This window comes from Falco punctatus (assembly GCF_963210335.1).
Source record: "Falco punctatus genome assembly, chromosome: 15".
NCBI classification, from domain to species: Eukaryota; Metazoa; Chordata; class Aves; order Falconiformes; family Falconidae; genus Falco; species Falco punctatus.
The window spans coordinates 6,485,981-6,513,296 of NC_137595.1; the positions used below are offsets into that span (position 1 = coordinate 6,485,981).

A 27,316-nucleotide genomic window follows, 5' to 3' on the forward strand; every position below is an offset into this window, starting at 1 on the left:
GTCATACTAGTGATTTAAACTGTAAACTAGTTTTGTTTCATGGTTTTCCAATAAAATTTAATGTCTCCCACTTGGACCTAATCCACAAAACTCCTGAATTGTGATGTGTAAAATCTTTTGTATAACCAATACTCTATATAAGTTTATGAATTGGCTCCTCTTCTAGGGGTGAGGTGGAAATGGTGAAAGCATTTTAAAAATAGCTTTAATGTATCAGTAGAGATACAAACTTCCAAACAGCGCATGAACAGATGCTCTCTCTTCATTCTAACCCACCTCCATAACCTTCCCATACTTCACTTGTTCCTCAAGGACCTCTCTTTCTGCCTTTATTTTCTTCGACACAAAAGTGAAATTCATTTTCTCTCTCTCCAAATCTGGTAGTTGCTAAACTGCTTATCAAAAGAGAGCGTACTGGCTAGTCCTTCCAGTAATTTTACTCCACTTGAAGTTTTAAAGGTTCAGTAACTAGATACATCAGAGAAGGCAATAAGGACCAGCAGCAAAGCTGGCTCCATTCCATGACGAAAAATGCAAAGATGCTCAGAATCACTCCTGGAACTTATTCCTTAACTGACAAACTTGAACAGGGTCCATTCCCAGGTGGCTCAGAGAGCTGACTGATAAATAATTTACCTAGAAGGTCTTTCACCTTACTTGAAAGAAGAGCAATGATACTTGAGTTACAGAGCAGCAGATTTTTGTTTGTTTCTGTTCTTCTTCAGTGGATTGACATATTCTGTTCCTCTAGACTGTGCCTGAAATAAACTCTGGAAAGAAAGAAACTTCAAGGAGCATGGCTGGGAAATGACCTACTCTGGCAGCGGGAGGTGCAAACTGCCTGCAGCCTCCTAACACGTTAACAAGACTAATTCAACCGATGCCTTAAAAATACAGAAGCAGCTACTAGTAACAAACCAATCTCAGTATTACAGATAATACAAACCAGTGCTGCTTGCTTAAGGTGATGTTGACAAAAGGAATTCACGATACAGTATTCTTTTCGAATGTGTACCTTTCACACAACACAAACTTCTTTTCACTTTCACTGATATAAATATTCATTTCATTCAGCCCACTTTTTGCATCACGTAACACTTGGGTATAGAATCCTCTAGGTTCCTTTCAATGGCAAAATGTATGAACATGGGACAGCCACGAGATAAAGGTTGTTCTTCAGGGTGAAATTCCCATGGCTGATATTCTTACAGTGATCTAGGGTAGCCTCAAGTTACAGCCACTGGGTTTTGCTGAAAAGGGGAAATTCTGCTGATCTTCCCCAAAAGATCCAATTAGTAGTCACCTAGAACTACTTTGCATGTATAAGAGATAATGGCAGGAACATCAGTAAAAAGACTAAAAAGGAGTTTTGAAACATTATTCAGGCGGTTTTGTTTCTTAAGCAGTCATTAATGGAACAAGCCTGAAAAGCATCACGTTACAAACTAGCACTAAAGATACTTGTACTATAACAATTTTTCACACCATCTCTACAGTACTGAAAGTTCTCTTTTCTGCTGCATGAAAATGAAGGACTACTACAAGAAGGAAATGACAAGAAACAGACAGCAGCTACAGGCAGTAAATAACACCCTCAAACAAAGCATAGGATCAAATATCAGCAAAACTACTGGCAGGTCATCCTCAGCTCTCCAATTCTCCCGTTTTTCCGCAAAACAGAATTTTTTGTCTGAAAGATGACTGTTAGCAATTCACGTTCCGAGTCCTCCGTACCCCTCTTCAGCAAGCATGTTTACAAAGAAAGCGAAGCATTGTATCAATCTATTCCATAAGCAGACATGAATTGAGTAACAGAGTTTCAGAAATGTACCTAACACCCTACCCCGCCACCCCCCACCATAGCACATCAGCGGGGGTATGGGTATGGGTGGGTGGGTGGGTGTGGAAAAAACTATACTTTTTAAAATCACCAGTTGTTTTGGTGAAAGTTATCCAATTTGGTACTTCCCATTCAGGTCTCGTAGGGCATATACCTCAAATTGCCAATACTTAGGTTAAAGATGACAATCTGTGCTGACCTCTGAGAATATTTTCAAGGCTTTCAACATACAGCATTAGGCAGATTTTTCATTCTCATTTCATAGTTGAGCATTAGGGAAGAAAAGCAAATAACTTCAAGAGGTAACTCAGTTAAAATTAACGTGAAAGCAAGTCTTTTTAGGGTCTTTGTAGGGCCACAATATTTTAATAGCTTTACATATAGAGCTTGGTGCTAATATTTAAATGGCTCAAAATATTTAGTACTGTTTTGTAGCAGAATATAAAATATTCTACTCTTAAGAATGCAGCTTTATATAAAACATTCTTGCCTATTCTTGTACATTAACATATTACTCCTCAATTGACTTGTGTAGCATCCCTTTTTCCCCACCCTACACTTTGACTAAAGCTGGTTCAAGGTGTAAGAAATTTAGTTGGAGGAAATAAGCTTCAGAGAGAATCCAGAAAACGAGCATAAAGAATAGGGAAAGAGTTTTACCTTAAACTAAATTTATTGCAGGGTGGGGGGAGCACGGGGCAGGAAGTGCAGGGGGGAACTGCCATTTGAACTCCAGGCTGTTTCCCATGCATCATTAACAGGTTTTGGTTTCTTATTAAAAGGTCCGGGAGTCATCTTTACTTTGTATCTGCAATCCACAGAGATTATATTCACTACTACAAGCCAAAAAATCTTGTATAGCAGAAGCCACTATTTATTAATAAACATAAAGGGAAGCACTGATATGCAGAGCAGTTCTGCCACAGAAAACACCAGTTAAATGATGCAGAAAATTAAAGGAGGGAGGTAATGAATAGATCCTGCAATGAATCTTGACAGATCTCTTTTGGGAGAAGCCAAATACTTCTCATCTAGTCGACGTTTCAAGTGCTACACTTACTCTCTCGGTATCTATCCCAATGTCCTGTTAGTTAAGATGTGTCCTTACATTCTGGTCAGTTAGAGCAAGTAACAGACAACCAAAATAACCCCTGAGCAAAAACTTAGGCCAAAAATAATCCTTATAGTGGTACCAGTAATTGCTTTCAATAGGGAACCATAAAGAAAGAGATGTCTGGTTTTCCTTTTCTAGTACTGAAACACTTCCTGGAGGAAGCTCTGGCTGTGAACTTTAAGTTATGAGTAAAAGGTAACTTGTATTGATTTTTTTTTTCCTACAAATCTTAACAGGTTTATGCAGTTTTTGAAAGGAGTGTTGACAGAATCCTCAAATGGATTACAATGCCAGAGAATAAAAAGGGAACTGTGATCTTTTATTGAAGAACTGAAAGCCTAAATTCAAAGACACTTCCAGCTTTAAAGAACCTTAATGCAAGAGACACAATTTTTCTTGTCAAGGTGTATTTCCGTTTTGAAGTTCTGTTCAGTTTATTCTGGCTGACGGTGGGGCAGAACATACAGGTTGATTGTCAGCACGGAGACTCCTTAAGCAATGAGTCACAAAGTGGTGTCTGGGATCCAGCCAGCCCATGGACCAAATAATTTACTAAATTTAGTCAATAAATATATGTCTGAAATATTTGAAATCCTGCCCCTTACTTAGCTGGGTACCTCCTTGAATATTGAATAGCTGATTTGTTCAATCCCATATGCAAGCCAGAATACCTCTGGAAGACAGCTGTTCAAATGAAATGCTCTCTGAAATAACTGAGAGAAATTTGTACTTTTACGATGAAGTCCTAGTTGCAGTAACATCAGTCTCCAATGGCTTTCCTAACAATGGCTAGTGTATTTGCAGAGGCAAAGCTTCAGATTCAAGATGTGTATAGACTAGAAATATGAAAAACATCTGGAATTTTGACACTCCAGAATTACATGAAAATTTTGGAGTTTGGGAGCAATTTGACCTAGGCAACTTTAAACACAAATCACTTATCAAATATATGCAGTAAAACATAACCAGACCCAAATCACCCCCCAAACCCACTAGAAAACTGTGATCCTGTAACGGCCATTAAGGAAATGCTTCTGTAAAGTACTCATATATAGATTGTGTATATAGGGCTGTGGACTGAGATGAAAAACAGACAATTTGATCCTTTTAGAGCAATGTCAAGGCTGTAATTTTCAGTACCTTTTTTAAATAAGAAACTAAACACGTAGGAAGAAATTCAATATTTGAAGTGAGGACAGGAATGCATGGTGGGGAGAGGGGAAAAGTGACATATCACCATTTGGAGAGACATCTGTACTTTCCTTCCAGAATTCCTGTGGATTCTTAATTGATAAATTTCCATACCATAGTTCAAAGCTTATGTGCCTAAATCAACAGTTACAGACTTTAGGACTAAGCGTCATAAATGCTGGCTTACACATATGTCTCTTTGAGCTATCTTCCTTGGGATTTTGATATTTAGATTTGAATATTACCACCACCATCCCCAATGCCTCTGATCAGCATAAAGCTAATTATGTGCTGCTATTAAAGGAGATTACATGAGATGCTGACAGTTGGAAAGGCCTAATGGCCAGCTGGATAGGAAAAAAACAAACACATCCAATGTTGTTTAGTAATAAGTCTTCTAGAATTTTTCTAGCCATCTTTTATCACCAGCTTCATTATTTCATTCTACCATTAACAAAAAAACCACAAACAACCAAACCACATAAAACCCCAACAATCAAAATTAAACTCAACCCAAACCCAAAACAGAACACAAATGGAAAAAAGTCAAGATTGAGAATGCAATGAAATTTATACTCTCATCATAATGCATCACTAGTCATGCAGGTCATCCATCATGTATGTGTGAAACCTCAGAGTGGGTGCTGAGACTAGCGTTACTCCTATCGTGGAGAACCATTTATTTCTTCCAAGTACTGCAGGACTCATAACCAAGATGTGGCCAGCAGGACTAGGGAAGCGATTGTCCCCCTGTACTCAGCACTGGTGATGCCACACTTCAGATGCTGTGTGCAGTTTTGGGCCCCTCACTACAAGAGGGACGTAGAGGTGCTGGAGCGTGTCCAGAGATGGGCAACAGAGCTGGTTAAGTGTTTAAAGAACAAGTCTTATGGGAGCTGTTGAAGGAACTGGGGTTGTTTAGCCTGGAGTAATAAAGGCTCAGGATGCACCTGATTGCCTTCCACAACTACCTGAAAGGAGGTGTAGCAAGGTGGGTGCCAGTGTCTTCTCCCAAGTAACAAGTGACAGACAAGAGGAAATGGCCTCAAGTTGCACCAGAGGAGGCTTAGGTTGGGTATTAGGAAGAATTTCTTCACTGAAACAGTTGCCAAGCACTGAAACAGGCTGCCCAGGGAAGTGGTTAAGTCACCACCCCTGGAGGTATTTAAAAGATGTGTAGATGTGGCACTTAGGGACATGGTTTTAGTGGTGGCCTTGTCAGTGGGTTAATGGTTGTACTCAATGATCTTAAAGGCCTTTTCCAAAATAAACAATTGGAGTTTTCCAATGAGTCTATGAATAACTGGCAGTCATGAGAAGACAGCATGATAGAGAAGCTCATGTTACAAGGAAACCTAAGTGTCAGTGAAGGGAAGCACTCTGAAAAAGAAAGATAAATATCAACTCAAGTCCTATCATCAGTTGCACCAGCTCTATTTAAAGGTTAACGTTCCAAATATTTTTTATTACACATCATACTATTGAGTCATTGACTCCCAGAATAAGATAAATTGAAAGGGATCTCGGGAAATTATTTGGTCCAGCTCTGGACTCAAAGGAGAGCCAACTGAAAGGCTATTGTTCAGGCTCTTAAGTGATGCTGCATTTTATAAAAAGTTTGATTCATAAATTCAGTAAAACAGGTATATTTGAACCTCTGCAGTAAAAAAAAAATGCAAAAAAGAAAAAAAGCAACCCCCAAATTCACCCTTTCAGACAGCAATGACCATTTGGACAATTGAAACTTTGGCTTTTCACCCTGTCTTTTGAAGTGAAAACACTAGCTACCTAAATCACTGGGGAAAAAAAACCCACCCCTTTGGCAATTACAAAGCCCCAGGCACAGGATGCAAAAACATAAGAGGGAGTTTTTGATTCCTCATAACTCAAAAAGCATAAAAATTGAAAGCCTAAGCTAGCCCGCTGTTCAGATAAGCTGGGGTGTAAGCAAGTGATGAAACAAGTTATTCCTGCAAAGAATAAATCAGACAAAAAGCATGTTTCCAAACAGTAACTAGTCTTTTTTTTTTCTAGTCAACAGCTCCCTGATTTCTTAGTCCTCGTATTTCACATTCTTACTGTCAAGTCAATGGCACTTGCTACATTTGTGTAGAGATCAAAATCACTGTGATTTGTGTAAACTCAACCTTTCCACACCCTTGTAGAGCTCTGCAACTTGACACTGCAGTCCAGCCCCTCATACACATACCAACAGAAAACCTGGCCAAAAAACCCCACCCCACCTCAGCTCAGCTTTTTTTCATATCATGAAAAAAAGACTCTCCCTGACTTTCTGTTAATATCACTGTCACTGCTATCCCTTATCTCTACTATTGTATATTGTACTCACAATAAGCTGTTTTAGAGATTGATTAATAATCGAACCAGAGCCGAGGCATTTAATCAATCTGAACAACAGATTATTGCTTTGTGTACCACAAAGACAGATTATCCTGTTACTATTGATTAGGCTCGTTGTACTCCTGCCGGTTCCATTGCCCTTATTTCTAAATATTTTTGCTCAGCAAGTTTTCAACTTGCACCAATCTTAAAGCAAAAAACATTTCTTGGAGCTTTATTCATATCGATCAGCCTTCTATGGTAATCCCCCTACTTTTCTTAGATAATAGTGATACAATACATTACACTACTTACAGTGCCTTCTTTCCTCATAGAAAATAGACTGAGGATACTTGTACCTTTCACATCTTTTTTCATCTTCCCTTTGTTCAGGTACAATAGATTCGATCTTTACTCATAAGACTTTCAGAGAAGTGGTTGCAGCTTACAGGGAAGCACCCAAGTTGCATCATTTCACAAACAAGGGGCTTGGCTCTGGGCTGCGCAGATGGGCGAAGTGCTGCAGAAGGAGCAATCTGCACTTCAAAACCTGGACAGACTAGTACACTTCAGCAAGACTAATCAAAGCAACAAATTCAAAACGAGAACTAGCTTCAGTCGAGCAGAAATGCGCAAACCACTAAACATGTTTGGATACCAGCAGATATAGAGAGGAATGTCATATGCAAAACATGAGGCAATCCCTCCACGTTCCCCAGTGGTGTCACTATCTGCATATACATAAGACCCTCACAAGCACAGCAACAATATTCAGAACTTCAGAAAAAATGTTCTGTGGGGAAAAGAGAAAAAAAACCACAAGTGTCTTCACTGTGAAAATACATAATAATAAACTTCAAAGTGTAAAAAAAAGCTACCAGAAAGGTGAAAGGAGGACATAACAATCCATTGAATAGGACAAGAATGGTGACTTCTCACTGCTGATAGGGAAATGAATCAGAAGTAGGAAATTCTTTCTCACTGTAAGTTAATGAAGAACTGAATCATACCACTTAATGCAATTCTGGAAACCATTGCACTAGAGATTTTTAAGTGGAGATTAAGATTTATGAGACATTTCAATGGATTAGATAACCTCGCAAATTTTCCTTCAGCCTTCTTTTTTCCGATGATGTGAATGTTTTCAAACAGAATATTTACAGGTGTTGCTAATGCTAGAATTTGTTTATTTTCTGATTTACCAGAATGAAGTCAATTTTATAAGAAACATTTGTGTTAAGAATTTGCTCTTTAACCTTGACTTGAACTATAAAAGTAGAAAACAATTATTCTCTGTTTAAAGTATCTGCATGACGTGCCAAAACACTGATGCAAAATTGAGACAACAGTGCAAATGCAATTCTTCATTGTTTTGACTTCAGAAGGTTTGCTATGTTAACATCAATACACAAACATTGTATTCTCTAAAACTGGAACATCCAGTTTCCAAAGTGAGTTTCCACTTACCACTATAAAATCATAATTCTTCATATTTCTTTGGAGAGTTAAACGCATACACTGATTTTAATCTTGCTTATTCGTCGATGTGTCCATTTGCTTTCAGAGACCTATGCTCTTCTGGAGTGAACTGCATGAATTCATCCCTCCTGAGACCTGGCTTAAGCCCAGGCAACATACAGCCCTATTTATGGGTCTGACTCACCCTCTTTCACTGCAGGCCCAAGTTATAACTACTTTAAAACACCACAATATTTATTAAGAAACCCACTATTAAAAACCTAATATCTCAATTTAATAATAAGCTAATAAACCCACAGCTATTAACTTAGTATTCTCTCATTTTGTGCACTACTACACACAATTATAAAATCATTATGTATCACACCTAAATGTTACAAATCACACACTACTACTATGGAATTAAATCAAATCAGTCCTTAGGTGCTGTTCACAGCTGTGAATACTTAAGTGTGATCCCATCAAGTCTTTGGAATAGAGAAGACACAAGTGCTGGTGATAAAACAGCAACCAGAATGAAAGACCTGGTTTAGTCACCTGACAAACTGGCAAGTCAGGGTAAGACTCAGTCCTTCCTTATTGGCACACAGAAGGTGAAGCCTCTGTTCCTCTCTACTCTAAACCTCTGGTGAGAGCAGTACTGAGCACCCCCGGGCACAGACCGCCGCTGCACAGCCTAAGAGCAAAGGGCTCCTTTTCCAGGTCAGAGCGCTGCCATGTCCGGCTGGCAGCTGCCGCTAGCAGGGAAGGCTCAGGGTGCTGTAGGGGCAGCCACTACTGCTGGAAAAAGAGGACTCTCTTCTAGAAGCAGCAACCAGCACTCCTTCTGCATATAGCAGCAAAACTGAAATTTCACTCTCGGCAGCTTTTTCTTCTTCCCTTGCCTTCTGTACTCAATTTTGCCATTTCTCAGCCTTTTCACTTCCCCATCAGGGGTTTTGTGTACCTGACCCTCTCCTCCCAGAACAACCAAATTCTGCCTGTACTGCAGAGAAGCCTTGCAGCTAACGTCACACCAAACTAAAATAAATTAACTCTAAGAGGAGCAGCATATTCTAACAAGACAGAAGCTGAGGCGTATTTTTTTGCCAAGAACATCTCAGTTTCAGAATTATGTATTAAGTTGGCCAATAAAACTAAGACTGTTTCAAACCATTTGTAACATGAAAAAGTATTCCCACCCAGTACATTTTTTTATTTATTTCATAATTCTGCCAAAGCACACGCAGAGGAATTTCTCTCTGTTCTGCTTTAAACCTACTATGCAGTGAGGCCAGGCTCTCCCTGTAGACAGTATCTTTTCTCAGAAAACGATTCATCTTACTTTGCTGTTTGTCTGAAATCTCTAGCTAGTTTCAAATTCTTGTTTTATTATTTTTTCTTTTCATTTAAAATGCATCTCCAGTATCTGATCACTGTCATCCATTACATACTGATTTGTCCACTGGTTATTTTCAAACAGAAGATGGATGCTAATGTTAAAATGGACTAAACCTGTTCTGTTTGTCCCGAGTGTCTGTGTTACATTCCAAGAAAACAAGGACATAGGGGCAGACCTCTAGTATTACAGCTGTTCCTGGGAATAACTGAAAAATAAGATGCCAGAAACTATGTGGTATACTGGGGAGGAAAGTCACAGCGTGGTGCTGAGAACCTGTGGCTCCAGAAGGGACCATGCCTTCCCCTTCCTGGTACCAGTAGGGGAAAAAGCACACTTCTCAGCAGGGACAAGGAAAAATATTCCCCATGACTAGACCAGGCTGGGTGGAGTTTGCCACTATTCCTAAAATGAACAAGTTGACTGAAACCCGGCCTGGGGCAAGGACCTCTTCTGAAAGGATGCAGGACAGGATGCAGAAGGGGACAGTAACATTTATAAATCTTTTCCAGTTGTGCTCTTTCTCACCTATATAATGTACTTACAGAGTTAGGTAATTCAGTGTTTACTCTTAATAAATCTGGCTTTTTCATTTTAAAAACCATTTGATCTTTGAAGCACTTCCTGTAAGGAAAGACTTGAAGAGCCTCATCTCAAAGTTCTGGCCACATCAGATGCTGGCTATGTGGGCATTACCAAGACTAAATGGTGAGAACAGCAGTATGTTTATGCTTCTAATCCAAGGTAACACATATAGATTGGTTTTATTTCAGCATTACATCCAACTATGGAGAAATTGATAAAGTGTTCATAGTAAAAGACTGTATTTTGAATGCTGTCCCACTAAATTAATTGCAATGACCTCCTACTCAACTGTCATTTGTCACTAGTCCAATTGAATAGTACATTTCATCAATGACTTCTGTTACATGCTCTCAAAAGCAGAAAGGTTGGACTTGCACATTTTTCTCCCCTTCCCTCTAAATTTAACAACTATTGGTTGTGATAACACTTACACATGATTCAATTAACTGAGCTATGCAAAACACCAGTTTTCTCATGTTGCTCAAAGCAATTAAACAGTGCAATAGAAAGGTTTTTATAAGTATATTAAGAAACAAGACCACAAAAGACATACTTTCTACACATACTTTTTCTATGCAATAAACAGCCTTTTTCCTGCCAGATATTTATACCAATGATGCTGTTAACTCCGGATGCTTTCTGAAATTCTAGTATGAATCTGTGGGTCAGAGGTTTGTATTTTCTGCTAATCTCATCCCTTAAAGAATCTATCCAGTTCACTAATAACTGCTGAGGATGTGGGGAAGATCTCCTTATTACATTGTTGTTTCTCTTAAATGGCTAGACCAGTAAAAGTTATGTAGATGGTATCACAAACCCCTTGCTTCTAGCAGATTCTCAAAGAAATCACCCCTGAATCCACCCCCCTTCCCCCCTTCCCCCCCAAAAAAGAAAACCCACAAAAAACAACCAGCCAAAAACCAAACCTGCCACACAAACCCACTACCACCCTGCTCCAAAAAGGTTTATGCGTGGCCTTGCTTTGGGTACAGTAAATTTTGATTCCATGATCATAGTAAACTGAGGCACATATAAGACTACTCCAGAGGTCTCTAGCCCGAGATGGTGATAGTACTGAAGTGGTGTTTATAACAATGAAGTAAAAATTACTTCATAATTAATGCATGAACAAAGATTTCAGCCCTGTATAAGATCATAAATGCTCTACATATACTAACTTGAATGACAAATCAATCTTAGAAACAATGGACTGTTCTGCTCCCAGCACTTTCACCAGCCAAGTCATCTCACTGTGCAACTGCAAGGCTGAAGGCATCCTTTCAGAAATCGGAATTGGCTACCTTCTCACAGTGTTGGTCTAATTATGCTTTTAATATGTTTTTTTTTCTTTTCTGTTCTCTAGGGTTTCAAACCTCTAGCAACCGCCTTTTCACCCACTGTTTTCATTCAGCAGTCACACTTCTCACCCGTGGTTCTGTTTATTGGCAGCTTTAGGAATATGTCTGGAAATCATTTTGCAGACAAAAGCAGTCATCACTTCAAATCAACTGGAAACTGCATGGATTCAGTTAGCACAATACAGAAATCAAGTCAATGAACCTACTGAAAGGCATGCTAACATTAACTCAAATTCTGTTTCATATTGCCCATATTGCCACAGCTTCTGGTTGGCTCAGTGCTGGCCTGGCAGACATCCCTGTCTGCCTGAAAAATGCAGGAAACCAGATTTATCTTCTGTTCGGTATCTGCAATCATCTCCAGAAGCTATTGGTAACAGACTTGTGAGACCAAAAAAACTGAAAGACTGACAAACAAAATTCTTGAAACAGTTACTTAAAAAACACATTCTTCCTAGTAAGGGTGTGTTCACATTACCGTTTTCATTTGTATGAGGAGCACACTTCTGAAACAAATCTCCTGATTATACCAGACCTTGCTGGCAATACAATGTCCTCAGCATCATGTTCTAGTCTACATATTTACTCTTACTGCTTGCTAATCAAGACAGCCATTTGTTCTCGGGAGGCAGAACACCCATCTCTGGTACAGCCCCCTGGAAAAGAAATCTGTTTTATTTTGTGTTCCATGGTTTGGCAATTTGTTTCTATTTTATATTTGGACAAAGATCTTTCAGCAGCAGTATCGGGGGAGGTTGGGGAGGAAAAAATATTGTTTAAAAATGATAGCATTTCAAAGTTCTAAGTATTCTTTGTCCATTCCAGCAAATATTTTTTTCTACAAGCTAAACAGGAGAGCTTGAGAGAAATGGTGAGCTAACGGTGGAAAAAAAAAAGCCCACATCTTGTCTGTGGGTTCAAGTCTTGAGTCCAAATCTCTAAACCACCAAAACCATCAAACATTACAATCTTCACATTCCAGATTAGTATCAAGCATTTGCTTACCTGGAATCAGTCTCTTCATGCAACCAAAAGCATCTTTGGAAGAGTGCAAGGCTGCCAATTGGAAGGAAAAAACCCAAACCAACCCCCAAAACCACCTTGCAATTCTCTATGCAATGACTTGACCTCACCAAACCAGCTACAAAAGCATTAACTAGCAATCCCATTTCATTCTTCCATTATCTAAAAGCAGCTCCTCATACAAAAATTTTTTCCTACAATTTAATTTTGTTCGCATTTCTTTATTAACATAATTTAAAAGTTCCAGGGAGGGCTCAGCAATCAGGCAATAAAATGTTCCTCAAGTTCTCCACTACATTGCCTCATGACCCTGTTTTTCCTCTTGCTGTTAGCACCCCCATCCCCACCGCCCTCGATGACCAGGTGCTGCCTGGGTGTTGATAACTAGCCTTTGTTAAAGGTCAGAATGAGATTCAAAGGCACAGCTACTAAAACAAAGATCACCTGATTTCCAAGATCTGAATTCTTTCATTATTTACTACCACTTTACAGGTGAAAGGGCAGAATTATTCATGATAATGGAGTACATTAGGCAAGGCATCTTTCAATGGGTTAAACCAATTTAAGCTTCTTGCAACAGTTTGCAGACTCCTAGAAAAACAACTGTGAATTCCCCATTTATGAGTTCTAAAAAAATAATAATAAAAAAAAAAGTCTGCCTTGTCTATCTTTCTGTCACTGTTCAGGAATTGGTGTATTCCTATGAATAAGATCATTCCAGACTCTTATAACCTAACTCCAGTATGATTCCAGTATACATGATACACTTCTTGCTCACTCTGAAGAGAAGCCATACGTCTTTTATGAGAGTGAACTAACACATAGCTTCTCTTATGTATTTAAAACATACTAGTATATAATAATATTATTTGCAATATTTTAACTTTTAAAAATACATGTCATATGCTGCACTCCCTGTACTAGCACATTTTTCCCCCAAGCTGCATGTCGATATTTTGAAACTATTGAAAATACAGCACTCTCACTGAACTGCTTACATTATGCCCAAAGAGGACTGATGAATAATACTGCTATACCCATCCAGTTCAAAATGATTTACAGAGTGAGAAAATATTACATAAAAGCTCACTGGGGACTCAGAGCTTCACTCTGCTCCAGTTCCCTAGCTGTCAGGAAACGGTGTTTCTCTGGTATAGTTAACATTTGTGTACGCATCTTTGACATCTGAGTAATGTATCTACATGGATATACATTGTTTATCTTAGAAAAATATTTAGCAGAATTTAATACAGTAGTTGGAATTTTAACTCTGTAGCTTTTTGAAAGGAATGCAATATACATTAAAAAAGCCACTTATTATATCTGATACATGGAATATTAACTATTTACTCCAGATTTCTCAGTTGAGACTTTCATTCTATGTCAACACATACCCTACAACAGGACACATTAAAATACTGACAGTGTAAAGAGACCTCCTACAACCTGGAAGACTGATAAAGGCTAAAAAAACCAACTAAGCCTTCTTGAAACAACATTTCAGACAAAATCATCTTTTTGCACCTGTGGACATTTTTATGTAAGAAACTGATAAAACCATATATGCATTCAAGCATAACTTATACCTTATGGGTGTTTGGTTTTGGGTTTTTGTGTGTTTGGGGAGGGGTGGAGGGGCTTGCTTTGTTTTGTCAAAAACCAAAACCAACAAAATAATAATAAAAAAAAAATCAAAACAACAACAACAACAATCCCACAAACCAACTGTCTGCAAATTAATGCAGCCCCCTGTTTGCATTCAAATTTCATTGGAGGCAGAGGCTATTTTTTTTCCCAAGATAAAGTGGAAACAAGGTAAATTGAATTTGCTTGCACTTGCCACTTTATTCCACTCACAAGTATGTAATTGGACAGAAGTTTGATCAGTACATCAAGACATAGTCAGATTCATTCTGGTGTTCTGTGAACAAGTGAAACTAACAGAGCTCTACTGATAACGGGACCTGAAATTCATCCACAGGGAAGTTCTGTTGCCATAGAAGACACTGCAATTGGAAGAAAAGTTTTTTCCCTGTTTACATGTAACTATTTCCAAGCTAAATAAATAAAGCAGGATAAATCTTTCCTGGACATACACAAGTGTGCTTATTTTCTCCTTCTCATCTTTACCAGTCTTCCACAACTGGTCCAGGTCTCAAGTTTTCTTAAAGAAAATTATTCTAGGGAGAACACCACTCTCAACAGCAGTTCCTCCCTTGAAGTTAATGATGTGGTCTTGACCGCTTTTGTCACTGCTACATGAAGAACTGTGAGGAAATGGATCCCAAGACAGGACCAGTCAGAAGAAACAGTGAAGTCCCCCGTCACAGAGAAGGGCAGGCATTTTGAAGCACAGTTTCCACAATATGCATGACCTTGAACTTTAAGGTGAATTTCCACTTAACCCAAGTCATTGAGTGCCTCATTTCCCTATATTCTTCCAGGGGAATAGTCTCTCAATTTGAGCTATGAGACCTGCTTAATAAATTAATCACCACTATAGAGTATTAAAAGCTTGAAAATTATCGGTTAAAACTATTAAGTACAAAAAACACACTGCAGGTCTTTATCAGTTCACTATGCATGGGAAAAAGCTAGAGAAACGTTGCTGCAGGCAAGAACATATGCTTATTTACCTGGAATAGGTTTTTGTTATTATCTTGACCCCTCTTCCCCCTCCAAAGCAACCCAAGCTTCAGAAGATTATCTTGAAAAACTACTGAAAAAAAATCATCATTCTTTATGTGGTCAATAAAGTCACTGCAGAGAACAAACACACAAATGAAAGTGGAACTCCTACAGAATGTGCCTTTCAAGTGAAAGCAAGCTCAGAAAAATAACACTGTTCGGGGATGGAAAATTGACTTTTTGAGGTCTTTACAGAAGGGGAAGTATAGAAAAAAAAACCACATGATGTCGATAATGTTTTGTCTGTGAATATTTTCAACATTTCTTGTACTGACTCCAAAATATGTTGTTCTCAGGACTTGCATGCCAGAAAGAGTGCTACAAAGAGCAGCACAATACCGCAAAACCGCTCCTGAGGTGAAGACCAGACTATTGGCCAACTAAGTCTGGATGTACATTATCAAAAAATGGTAGCCAGATATTAATTCAAGTGATCTCTGTCCATTTTATTTTGATATTTGATAGATATACCATCTATCAACCCTTCCACTATGCAGCACAGGTACTCCCCAGTCAAGATGAGATCCAGTCACATGGAGACATTATAATGGATTTCTGTAGTTAACACACACAGACACAGATCTGTTTCATCACCCATCAAACCTTTTCTAAATGAGCCAGCTACAGCAAATCTTGATGAAAGGTAAAATATAGCATGTGTGGTGGTGCTGGGAAGGTCTTTCGCAACACATTTTTTCCCCACCCTCAACAAAATTCAGTACCTGCCTATCATAACACCAGTATAACAATAAAAAGAAAAAAAAACTTCCACAAATTTTTCACTTTGGCAATACATCAGCTGTTTTCATGTCTCACAGTTTTAAGAAGCGTTGTGGGGTGCATAGGTTACAGTTCCACCAGAACTGCCAGCTCTGGGAAGAAATTTAAAAGCTCTGGGCAAATCGATCCAACACAGAAAGGCAGAACTGGCAGCATTTTCTAAACTGTTTGTGTGCCAAAAGGACAACGTCAGCCAGTGAGTCAGCTGTATGCCTCTGTGTTCCCTGGCATCCTAGAAAAAAACCCATTATCAGTGCTACTACTTGGGGACCAATAATGATATTACTGATACTGCCTTCATGCTCAAAGTCACAGCAGTAGTATCTGAAGCCTTATATTAGCTTCCTCGTGTTTTCTTACTTCACCCACTGCTGTGTAAGGCAGAGACAAAGAAAGTTGCGACACAGATTATATATTCATCACAGCTAGTACAGCCTAATACAATAATGTCAGTGCCACGGTGTCACTTGTCACTTTCAGAGCATGAAATGAAATGATGCCATCTGTGAGAGAAAATAAAATGGGGAAGTGAGTCATAGCATACTCTGATAAAATGGCACAGCCACTCTGGAGCTGGAAAGAAAATGATGGAGGAAAGGCAATCAGAAAGCCACAACACTAGTGATTACCTCTTAACTCATACAAAGACATAGTTTGTTTTAGTCCATAGAAGCATCACTTGATAAACCTGCTATGCACACCTGCAATTTTATGGTAGTTTTATTATACCTGCTAAACACACCTGCATTTTTATGACTGTGCTTGCCTGAAGGCCCTGTACTAGCAGGGCCAAGAATATATCTGGAAAATTAGAACATCATTAAGCAAATTCAAATTCATATGAACGATCAATAGATCACTAAATAGAATTTAATTCATTCAAAAATATACTATTTTGTAGTTGAAGAAACAAATCAAGTATTTGCAACTTGCAAGCTTTCAGCATTTGAATTTCCTTTTAGGAAGTTCTCTGTCAGAAGTGAAAAACGTCCCTACTCAAGATATCCATATAAAAAAGAAAAAACATCGAATTCTATTTATCATTCTGTTTTTTTAACAGTTTTGTTTTATACAATTCTATGCATACTAGGAGTAATATAAGCTTAAAAATCCAGGTATACATTAGCTTTTCAATGAGTGAAAGAAGTATATTTTTCCATGAATGTAATTTTTTTTTTTTTTTAATTATACAAGCAAACAACATCTGGTATAAAACATGTTTCATTACTATGGAGGAAAGTGGGTATTTTCTGTATTAACCCACCTAAAATCATGCTGCCAAATAGGCTTCAGCTTGACCACATATGCTGAACTGACAAGGTGCTAATCCCATCTCTGTTTATAACCAACAGAAGGCTGCACCTTTGACCTTCAACTACCAGGCACTCAGGATCTATGAAGCCAATTTTTCATTGTATTTCACTGCTGTACACATCATTAAAGATGCCTGATCCACATACTTCTAACAGATGTTTTATATATAGAAAACATATAGCTTTTAAGGATACTATTGGTATAGTTACACAGAATCCATTGGTCAGCTGTCTGTCATCGGTAACAGTAATTTGTATCATACTGCATTAGGCTGCTAAAGGAGACGTCACTGATCTATTCTGTAACAGATGGTTATTTCTAAAGGTGAGGGTTTAAATTCCTGCATCATTCATCACCAACAAACTGTAAAAAAGAATTCACAAACCACAGCATGTTTTAGTAAAATCTTACCAGCTACCAACAACTCAATAGAAAAAAAGTTTGCATGAATGCTACTCAATTATATTACACATATACATTCATGTCAGGTGGTCAGATACTGTAAAATCAATTACTGCTTCTTGCCCAGATATTTGACGAGTTGCTCAATACCATGAACGCAGATCAGATTTCTAATCCCTTGCTTGATGTTGTAAAGATATTTCTTTTCTCCTTTATGTCATATGGCATTATTGATTTAGCTTACTAGTTTCTTACAGAAGCACTGAAAAAGTGCTTCCATTCACCTATGCCAGATTAAGCTACGGGTCTGCAATTATAGATCTCTAAAAGATACAAATCAATGTTTCTACCATGACAATGAAGAGATGACTGAAAAAATGAATAAGCTGTTTTTTTGCTTTAACAAGATTTAACGGTATACACTTTTATGTCTGATTATAAGAAGCTTAATAGAATAACTATTTTTCTTTTTTCATTCTTACATCTAATCTCAAATAATTAAACTACAGATTCTACATGTCTGAATAAAACCATTAAAGTAACCTAAAGATGTGGTCACCTATGGTAAAGTCACTACCATGAATTTGAGTTGCTAGTCCTCAGCTAAGCCTTATACCAGTGCCAAGTGTGTTCCATGTGCAAAAACAGAGAGTGCTGGCTGAAATCACCCTGCAATGGAGAGCAGGTAACCTCAGCTAGTGAGCAGCAACTTGTTAACTTAAAGATCAGGTGACTTCTGACTGATGTCAAACCCTTTCCCACTTCCATGAAAGCCAAATACTGATAATTCTACCTGGTAATAGTGAACTTCAGCAACTTCAGTCTTTGACTTTGCCAAAACCTACAAGTTCAACCAAGTAAGTTAGCTAGCTGGCAGGGAGAAAGACCCTTATTCAACAGCACACTCTCTGAGACACCAAAAATGCTATTCAGACTCTCATGTTTCACTGGGGTTTCTCAGATGGTAGTGCCTCAGCAAAATGTGACTTTTATATGTCTACAGAGAAGGTAGCTGTCCACTAGTACTGAGCATTCAGGACCACCAAGCCTGCTATCCCTCCATAGGACAAATCTGTTTTCCAGTCACTGCTCCTGCCTTCCTGCTCCCCTCTGCCCAAGTTTGAGTTTATAATTTTCCAAGCAGATGGCTGCTGCTTGTAAATAGATAAATTATAGCCAGCGGAAAGCATGAAGCTTGGGATCACTGCCATGGTGAAAAATTTCATCCTCAGGAAACAATATTACATATAACTTAACACTGCATCTAAAAAAATAAAACCTAAATTTTCAGAGCCCAGTATGCTTTACAAAGAAAGCTAACAGTTTCTTTTCTCATGCCTGAAGCTTTGCAATCACTAGGTTTCTGAACTGTATTTTTTTCATTAGTCTTATGCTTCCAAATATAATCTATTATTTGGCAGCAAAGGCAGCAAAACATTTGTTCCCTCTCAGTACAGCTGCAACCAATTGGATTTAAAAAAAAATGGTATTGGAGATCCAACAGTCCTCTGTCATGTTGATTTTTCCATGGTAACAGGGTTGTACTTTTTTACTTTGGGGGATAGATTGGGGGGAGGTGGGAACAGAATGAAGAAATGCATTTCCAGTGTTCTCTGCTTTTCCAGTTCTTACCCTTCCACACACTGATAGAAAGGATTAACCTCAACTCCAGAATTGCATACGATAAAACTTTTTAAAATGTACATTTGTATAAAATAAGCTTTTGTCTTTTTCATGCTCAGTCACGCAAACATAAAGAAACCCCAAACTATGTGATTATATCTAAACATGAGGAGGACACTGGAGAGTTTACTGTGATCTTTTACCTAGACTCTGAAAGGAAACCAAGTAATAGTGCTTCCCTTTCAGATCTATGACAATACACTGAAGATGATACTGCATGTAGGTTACAGCAGTATTTACTTGAGAAAAACTCATCAAAATGAACAAAAACTTGCTGTAAATTACTTAAGGGCTAATATTAGTGCTAGGCTAGAAAGCTGGCCATGCAAAAACTGTAGACACCTAATTATATGGTCAAATTGACTTCATTTCAAACAGAAGGTTGTATTTTTTGTACTATATACAAAATATCAAAACCAGCACAGTACATAGATGAATACAGAAATATGGCATAGGACATGCATAACAATATACACAAGTTCTGGCAGAAAACACACACAAGAAAGGAACAAATACCAGCTGAAAAGATCCGTCTGTCTCAGATATTGCTAGTGCCAGATGAGCATCAGGCTTACACTACACTTGTACCTCAGACCAGCAGTTGCCTTATCACAGTGCCACCAGCCTCAGCAGCCGGAGAGCTGGTCAAGGATGTTCCACGTGTCAATCTTACTCCACCAGGCACTGAGGGTTCACCAGGTCAGGCTGATCCTTTAACAGTTAAAGAAAACCACAGAACAAGCCAGTCATTTCATGCCTACAGGCTTAAAACTATAGCTCCTGAACACACTGGGATACCTGCAATGGAAAATTCATGTTTTGTTTCTAATTGAGATTTTTATAGCAGGTATTATCGAGTGAAAAATAAAAATAAAATAGAAACCCCAAAGTGGTGGGTAACAGATGAGCTGACAAGCTCCAGATAGGCACTTGTTGGGGGGGAGAAGGGAGGGAATTCTTTCATTTCTGAATTGCAATTTACACCTGCAAAACATTCAAGAAAAAAAAAAAAAACAACTCAAAAAACGCAATTTTGGAGGGAATCAAACACAAGGCCATTCACTTGAGCTAGCTGTTTCAGAGCAATAGAACTCATTTGTCAAATATAAAAGTTGACTTCTGGTTTAGTGCCAAACTAGGAAGGGAAAAAAACCCCACCCAAAACCACACCAAACACACCCACAAAACCACAAGACGCCTGAGTGGCAGTGCAATTGCTGTTGTTTGGTAACACTTCAGATAAGGACCAAAAGGGTTAGAAGAGCTTATTTCACAAGTGTGGTACAAATCAGGAATGCTGTGACAGATCTTTGGCCTCTCAGAAAAGTATTGATTTGACAAGCTGAAATTTCTCACCAGGTTTCTGTGAATTTTGTGAAGTTTACTAGACTGGTTTAGAGACCAAACCAGAGACCAGTCTATTAGACCGAGTTGATTTATATGATTTATTAAGAGGTGGGAGAGAACCTATAATGCCTACATGAAGTTGTATTCTGCTGCTTAAAATCCATCCCTGTATCTGACATTGATTCTTCTGTTTGACTTGATCAATATTTAAGATAGTCAGCTCTGACAGACATTTCATAATGTAATTTCTGGCAATTGTTCTTTTTATCTATAATAAATTTTCCTACATATTATAGTTTAATTAGCTATCCAGAAGATTCCTACCAGCTGAAAAACACTAAGGCAAGCAGGATTTGACAATATGATTATTTATCAGCCAGTGCAATAAAGAATTAAAAAGACATATAGATGATGTAAGTATAATCATTTTGAGAATTTAAGGACAAAAGGAAGTTAAAATACATAATTAGAACAATACAAAAGAACAGACACTGATCAGAGACAATATTCTCAGGGCATCAGTGAGTAATTAATCAAAACAGGCATATAACAAAAGAAACTCAAGCCATAACAGTGTCAGAGCAGTCCTTCTCTAAGTTCATAAACAGCGCTGTTCTGCAAAGCATCTCTGCAAAAAAGGTCTTTGGAATAAGGAGAGATATTCCCCTGGGTTTTCCACCTCATTCGCTGTCTTGCAAAACAAAAGTAAGTTTTGCTGCCTCCAATCTCCTGTTAGCACTGCAAGTCAACGGAGACTTCTCTCAACCAGTTAGGCCAGGACAAACATACTAAAAGCATCAGGTTTGCATTAATGCAATTAAACCTTATCTTTCAGAGCTTGACGACACTGTGTATCGGTCATTCCCTGAGTGACTTTTTGGGGAAGGCAACTGAAGGAGTACTTAAGGGGAAAAGGAGAAGGGGAAAGAAAAAAAAAATAACTCTGCACACTAATATAGTGGGTTTTTTAGTCACTGCACCGTGTACATGGAAGCCTATAACAACATTTTTAAAGTCACTTTGTGGAGCACAAGCTGATAGTAAACAGTGTCAGTTTTCATCTTTACTAGAGCAAGGGTGATTCACAGCAGATGCCTCATAACTGAGTCTTGGCAAAGCACTGCTGGATCCGTATGTGTCCCATTAGTGTTTTAAAGGTTTTAAAGTATAAAATACCACAAGGTAGAATTATGCAGGTTGACAGCATATGATCAATACTGTTATGATATGTACTCCCTTTAATTATCTCAGCTGTAACTACTAACTTCAATGTGCACAACAGATTTCTCTGCATGTTAAGTATGTTTCTGTACATTGTTTATTCTGTTAAAGAACAATCTGATCATCACATTGCAGCCAAAAACTTCAATATCATGGAGTTTAAAAAAAAATAATACAAAACCCAAATAAAATCTTAGAGAGCCACCTAAGCACATGCCTACACTACTATGAAGTAAAAGCTAAGGTATAAAAGAATGTGTGTTTGCAGAAGACATAGTATTTCATTCATAGGCATCACTGACAAGCTGTTTTTCAGCTCTAAGGAACTGCTATCTGTAGTTTTGAACCCTATATGAAACAATATACACAATGCCACTCAACTCCTTTGAGCAGATATCTACAGATATTAAAACACTGACTTAGAAGAATGACTGTCTTATAATGCACCATGATGTGAAATATTTCATCATTTATTGGAAACTATTAAAATTGTGAGTTCTTTTGAAGGAAGTGTTGAAGAACAATACTTGGAAGATACCTATTTTTTCAAAATATCAAGAAACACACACTTTTTTTTAATAACTTGTTCCCTATCTTAAAAAAAACTTTCTTATAAGTTTATATTTGCTTGGTTTTAAAAATAGACTTCAGCAAAGTTTTGCTATATGATCATGAATATTTCAGAATACCCTTTGGAAACAGAGGCTATTCCGGAAAAAAAAATAAATCTGAGACAAAACCTAGAGCTGACAAAACAAAAGAAGGAAAAGAAAAAAATAGGTAACACAAAAAAGGGGGAAGTCAGTTTCAAGCACTTTTTGAAGTTGACTGAATTATTTGGTTGTGGCTATGAGACAAAAATGTAGAGATTCAATAGTAACATGGGACATAATTATGTTTTTCAGCCAGAAATCACAACCTTAAGAGTTATGAATCAATATAAATGGCAAAATTATTGACATTTCTATTTTCCTTTTATTGCTAGAGAAACACTCTAATTAAGCATAGCTTGACATAGTGGTAAATAAATGCCTTCTTGGTTATATATTACATCCAATCTGAAAAGAGCTCACTTTGTATGGTAGTAACTTTTAGTTTTGATACACCAGCGAATTATAGAGCATAATTCTTTCTTCATAGTTGCATCATAGCAGCATATATAGATACAAGTGCTAAAAACTGATTTTGCTGAAACTGATGTCCCCTACTCTTTTCTTGAAATTTTGTAATTCAGTACATTAGCATATATAGCCAAAGAGTAATGGCTATAGTTCACTTGATTTCTTTACCTGCTTTTTTGCTTGGGGTCTCATGGACAAGATACACAGGCCACACAGACCTTATTCTTTGCTTGGATTAATTTCATGTCAAAAGAGTTTTACATGACCAACACACGCTTAACAGGTACTTTGATTAGCACCATGGATTTCACTGCCTTACCGAATGTAACTGTTTTCTAGTGTCTCATGAAATTTTCTTTTCACACCATTTCTTTTCACAATTTGAAGACTTGGAGAGCTTTCTTCACCTTCAGCAATACAGCAATCTGACAGAAGAACAGTACTGGGAATGGAGGACCTTCCCACCTCCAGGAAGAGACCAGCTATGTACTGCTCATTGCCCCTGCAGTTTAGTCGCCTTGCTTTATGGTTTTGGAACCACATTGTAGGTGAAAACTACAAAATTTAGACCACAGTTACTTTTGTGTAACGTTGCATTCCTACTCTGTAATTACACTGCATCATTATACATAATGATATTGCTACTAATGTACCATCATCATGTGTTGTACAGAGATGAGCAAAATCTAGCTTTGCAACAAGGCCTGCAACCTTTAGAATCTTGATTAAACTGGCATTACTTACTTGACTGTTCATCACCCTCTGTAGAATCTTATTGCTTTATTAAAATTAACTTATTCTACTGTTTGACAACTTCATACAGTCACAAATATCCAGTTATAACCTTTTCCTTTGTCTCTTTTTTTCAATTACAATTTCTTGATAGCTCTGTATCATGACATATTTCTCAATCATTGTCTAATTTGCACAATTCAAATCGCTCACTGATCTTTTACATTGCTCCATGCTAGGAACACACTTTAATTCTCAATAATCATGCTGTGTTTATATTCCGAGTGGTGGAACTCAAATGTACAGAGTTTTTGAAACTAATCGTCAGTTTCCTGATTATTTTCCTTTCTTTGTTTGCACTCCCCATCCTTCACCAACCCCACCCCCAGCAGCACATATATTCCTATGACCCCATCTCCCAGTACACTATTGGGTACCTAATGAAGTGGCGGTACTTATCCGCTTTTCCTCCCCCTAACATATTGTCAACAAGATCCTAAGTGTCACTGAAGAAGTAAGCAAACACATTTCATTATTCTAGGCCCTCAAAAATAAATGTAATCCACCACATGCAGTTCTACAGAAAACCCACATGGCCCCAGTAACAGCCTACTGCATCCTCATTTTCACTTGGGTTTAACTAGTATAGAAGCTCCCTAAGGCTATCACTACTTGCTTGTTTGCAATCTCAGCTGTGGCTCTTACCTTGAGTGAAAATCTCTTGTTTATTTACACTTTTATTTTATATCCTCTATATTAACTTAATAGAAGCAAATAAAAACTAGCAGTTTCTACCTTCTGTACAAATTTGCATGCCATAATGTATTAGATGTTTTGAAATATGCTGTATTTTTATACTGAAAAAGTAGCAACTTATTCTCAGGTATCACACTGTAATTTCTATACTACAGTACCATATCCACAAGACTGATACTTCTCACTTATAAACAGGGAAACAAGATTATCTACTGCAAGAACCTTTATGCAGACAAACTAGTAATTAGAACTGAAGGTCCAGCAAATCTCTCAGTGGAACTCTACCGACAAAAACTGTGCATATTCTCTTACCTTGTATTGGTGGCCCATCGCAACAGTAATCAGTACCTCCTTCAGAAGTAGCCAAAGTTTAGGATTATTCTAAAGACAACTTGAATAATTCATTTCATGGTATATATATGTAAGAGACGTCACCATAGCTTTGCAGTGAAATCCAGTTCTACTATTTGAAATACCAAAGCAATGCATGTCATGAGCAATCTAACCATAAGCAGGGTGAGGGGAGAACAACCACCTGACAGTTATAGTTGAGGCATGCTATTATAAAATATAAAACTAATTCAATTATATGGTGTTCCTGGAGTAATAAGCAATGTTAGTAAAGTCTGATCAAGCTATAGTTAATATTTTGCAGTCGTTAATAAGTCTTGTTAGCATGACTACACAAAAGGAAAACTTTCTGTTCTCAAAAGATTACCCTTTCAGGCTCCATTTTCAATACAATTAATACAGGATTGTTTACATGACAGACAGAATGGACTGGGCCATCCACAGACTGATTTTTGTGGAACCTGTTTGATTGGTTTGGTTTGTTTGATTTTTTTATATATATATATGACTAGCTAAGGAGTAAATATATACTCCTTTTTAGTAAATAGATACTAACTTTATACCTACATACGTCAACCATAACCATGGTAAGTAATAAACTTGATGCTTACACAACAACTAGTCCTATACCCTTTATTTCTACAGATTACCCTACCTTAAAGTTTTCTCCAGTATAAATTCCTGAATGGGTATTAGAATATGAAATACAGCCACATCACCAGAGACTATCTCCTGACTCTGCTCTTCCTGCAAAGCCCCAACTACTCCAGAAACTTTCACACTGTGCCAAGAACAGTATCTAATTCTTATAAGAATTATATCTTATAAATTCTTATATAAAGAATTATATATAGAAATAGATATATATTATATAAAGAAATCTTATAAGAATTATATCTTATAAAACAAGTTGTTTAAAAATTAGAAAAAAGGATGTTCCAAAGTAAGACCTTCTGTACTTGTATTTTACGATTTGCACACCTGTGGCGCACTGAACAAGAAACGTCATTTTAGAAACACAATTTAGCTATATAAGGGCCCATTCAGAGGACAATTACAATTCTGTCAAAACTCTCCAAGGACCAGCTTAACCTCTGTATTTTTCTTGATTGTTGCGTGGAAGTTCACCTAAGTGTTATTGAACTTGAGCTAAAATAGCAGCAGTTTACATAATTTACCTTATTTCAGTCGGAAACAAAATGATCAGTATTGCATCTCTTTCGATACGGCAGCAACTTAAGCTACTCATCGCTGCAAGCGATCACAGGAATATATTCAAGCTCGTGATCAGTCTTCATTGTATAACAAGCTCCTCAGAGATTGTTATTACTCACAGATAATAATCCCCAATGTTAAAAAATCTGTGCTTGAAATAGTACCTCCCAAGGAAAAATTTCAATGCAAAGGCAGTAAGAGTTGAGATGAAAATCTGTAAATTGGGAAATAGGGAAGAAAAATTGAGAGCTTGCCCAAAATCATCTGACATTTAAGGAAAATCAGCAAAACAATCAGAAGTGTCTTCCAAATTATATTGCAGATAACATACTACAGCAGAGAGAAAATACCTCGCTTGTACTACAGAAAATGGGTATATTTACCATTTTATGTTAAGTCAGCTGTGGAAGTGCTGCTTTAGGCTCACTCGAGGTATTCATGTGCTCCAGATGCTGGCCCTAGCAAGTGAGAAATTAATTATATGGCTTAAATTTAGGAAAAGTTGAACAGGATATATCGGACATTTCCACAAGAAAAATCAGTATATTCGATAGCAGGTTCACCACTTCCTAGCAACGGGAACAACTTCAGATGTGCAATCTTAGCTCTGCTGTGTTCTTATCAGTATGCTTTAAGGTGTGAAATCTCATTAGCAGGGAACAACTACATGCTTCCCAGGGAGAAAGAGGCACATTTAGTATTTGCTACGGAGGACTAAGAAGAATACAAAGAACATTCCATTGCTGATAATTCTTAACTTGCTAACTGAAGAAAACAGGCACAGAAAAGGTTGATGGAGCAGTCACCCCTGGACACGTTACTTTATTAGAGAGTGGCATCTTAGCTCTCAGTTTCCAAGGCAGGTTAAGACCAAAGACCTGAGATGAGCCACGCTGATCATAAGGAGTAAAGCAAATAGAAGCATAAAAAAGAGAATGTGTTTATACATATGTTTTGTTCTTTCAAATCCAAGAATATTATCTAGATATGTAACAAGGACATAAACCAAAGGAGAACATGTTCTCAACACAAGGTTACAATCTCTGCTATTAAAATAGTATTCAAGTGCATCTACAGCCAACTGACTTTCACAGAGCTCCACATGTTCCATTAAGAAACGTTCTTCCAAAACAAAAAGCAAGTGACCACATACCAAGCTAAATATGCTAACAAAACAGCTAGTAAGCACATTGACTTGATTCACTAGGATGGACTTCTAAAATGTGATCACCTGTACATGATTACACTGCAGGGCTGTATTAAATAGTGCTGGGTTAAGCAAGATACCTTCAGGAAGACATACTGCCCATAACAATTTTATCAAAACAAATACACCTAGAACAAGCGATGCTTTTCCTTGAACTAATATGACAGCAGGTTCATCATTTAAAAAATCAA

General features: G+C 37.6%; 1 long non-coding RNA gene across 1 annotated transcript in view; it reads right to left on the minus strand.

The window, feature by feature from the left end:
• Positions 1-27,316, minus strand: part of LOC308053997 — a 133,081-nt gene that overhangs the window by 41,027 nt on the left and 64,738 nt on the right. Inside the window, exon 3 of the long non-coding RNA XR_013923901.1 lies at positions 1-26,376. This exon is cut by the window's left edge and continues 38,727 nt beyond it. This is a non-coding gene — a long non-coding RNA (uncharacterized lncRNA). The remainder of the gene's footprint in view (positions 26,377-27,316) is intronic.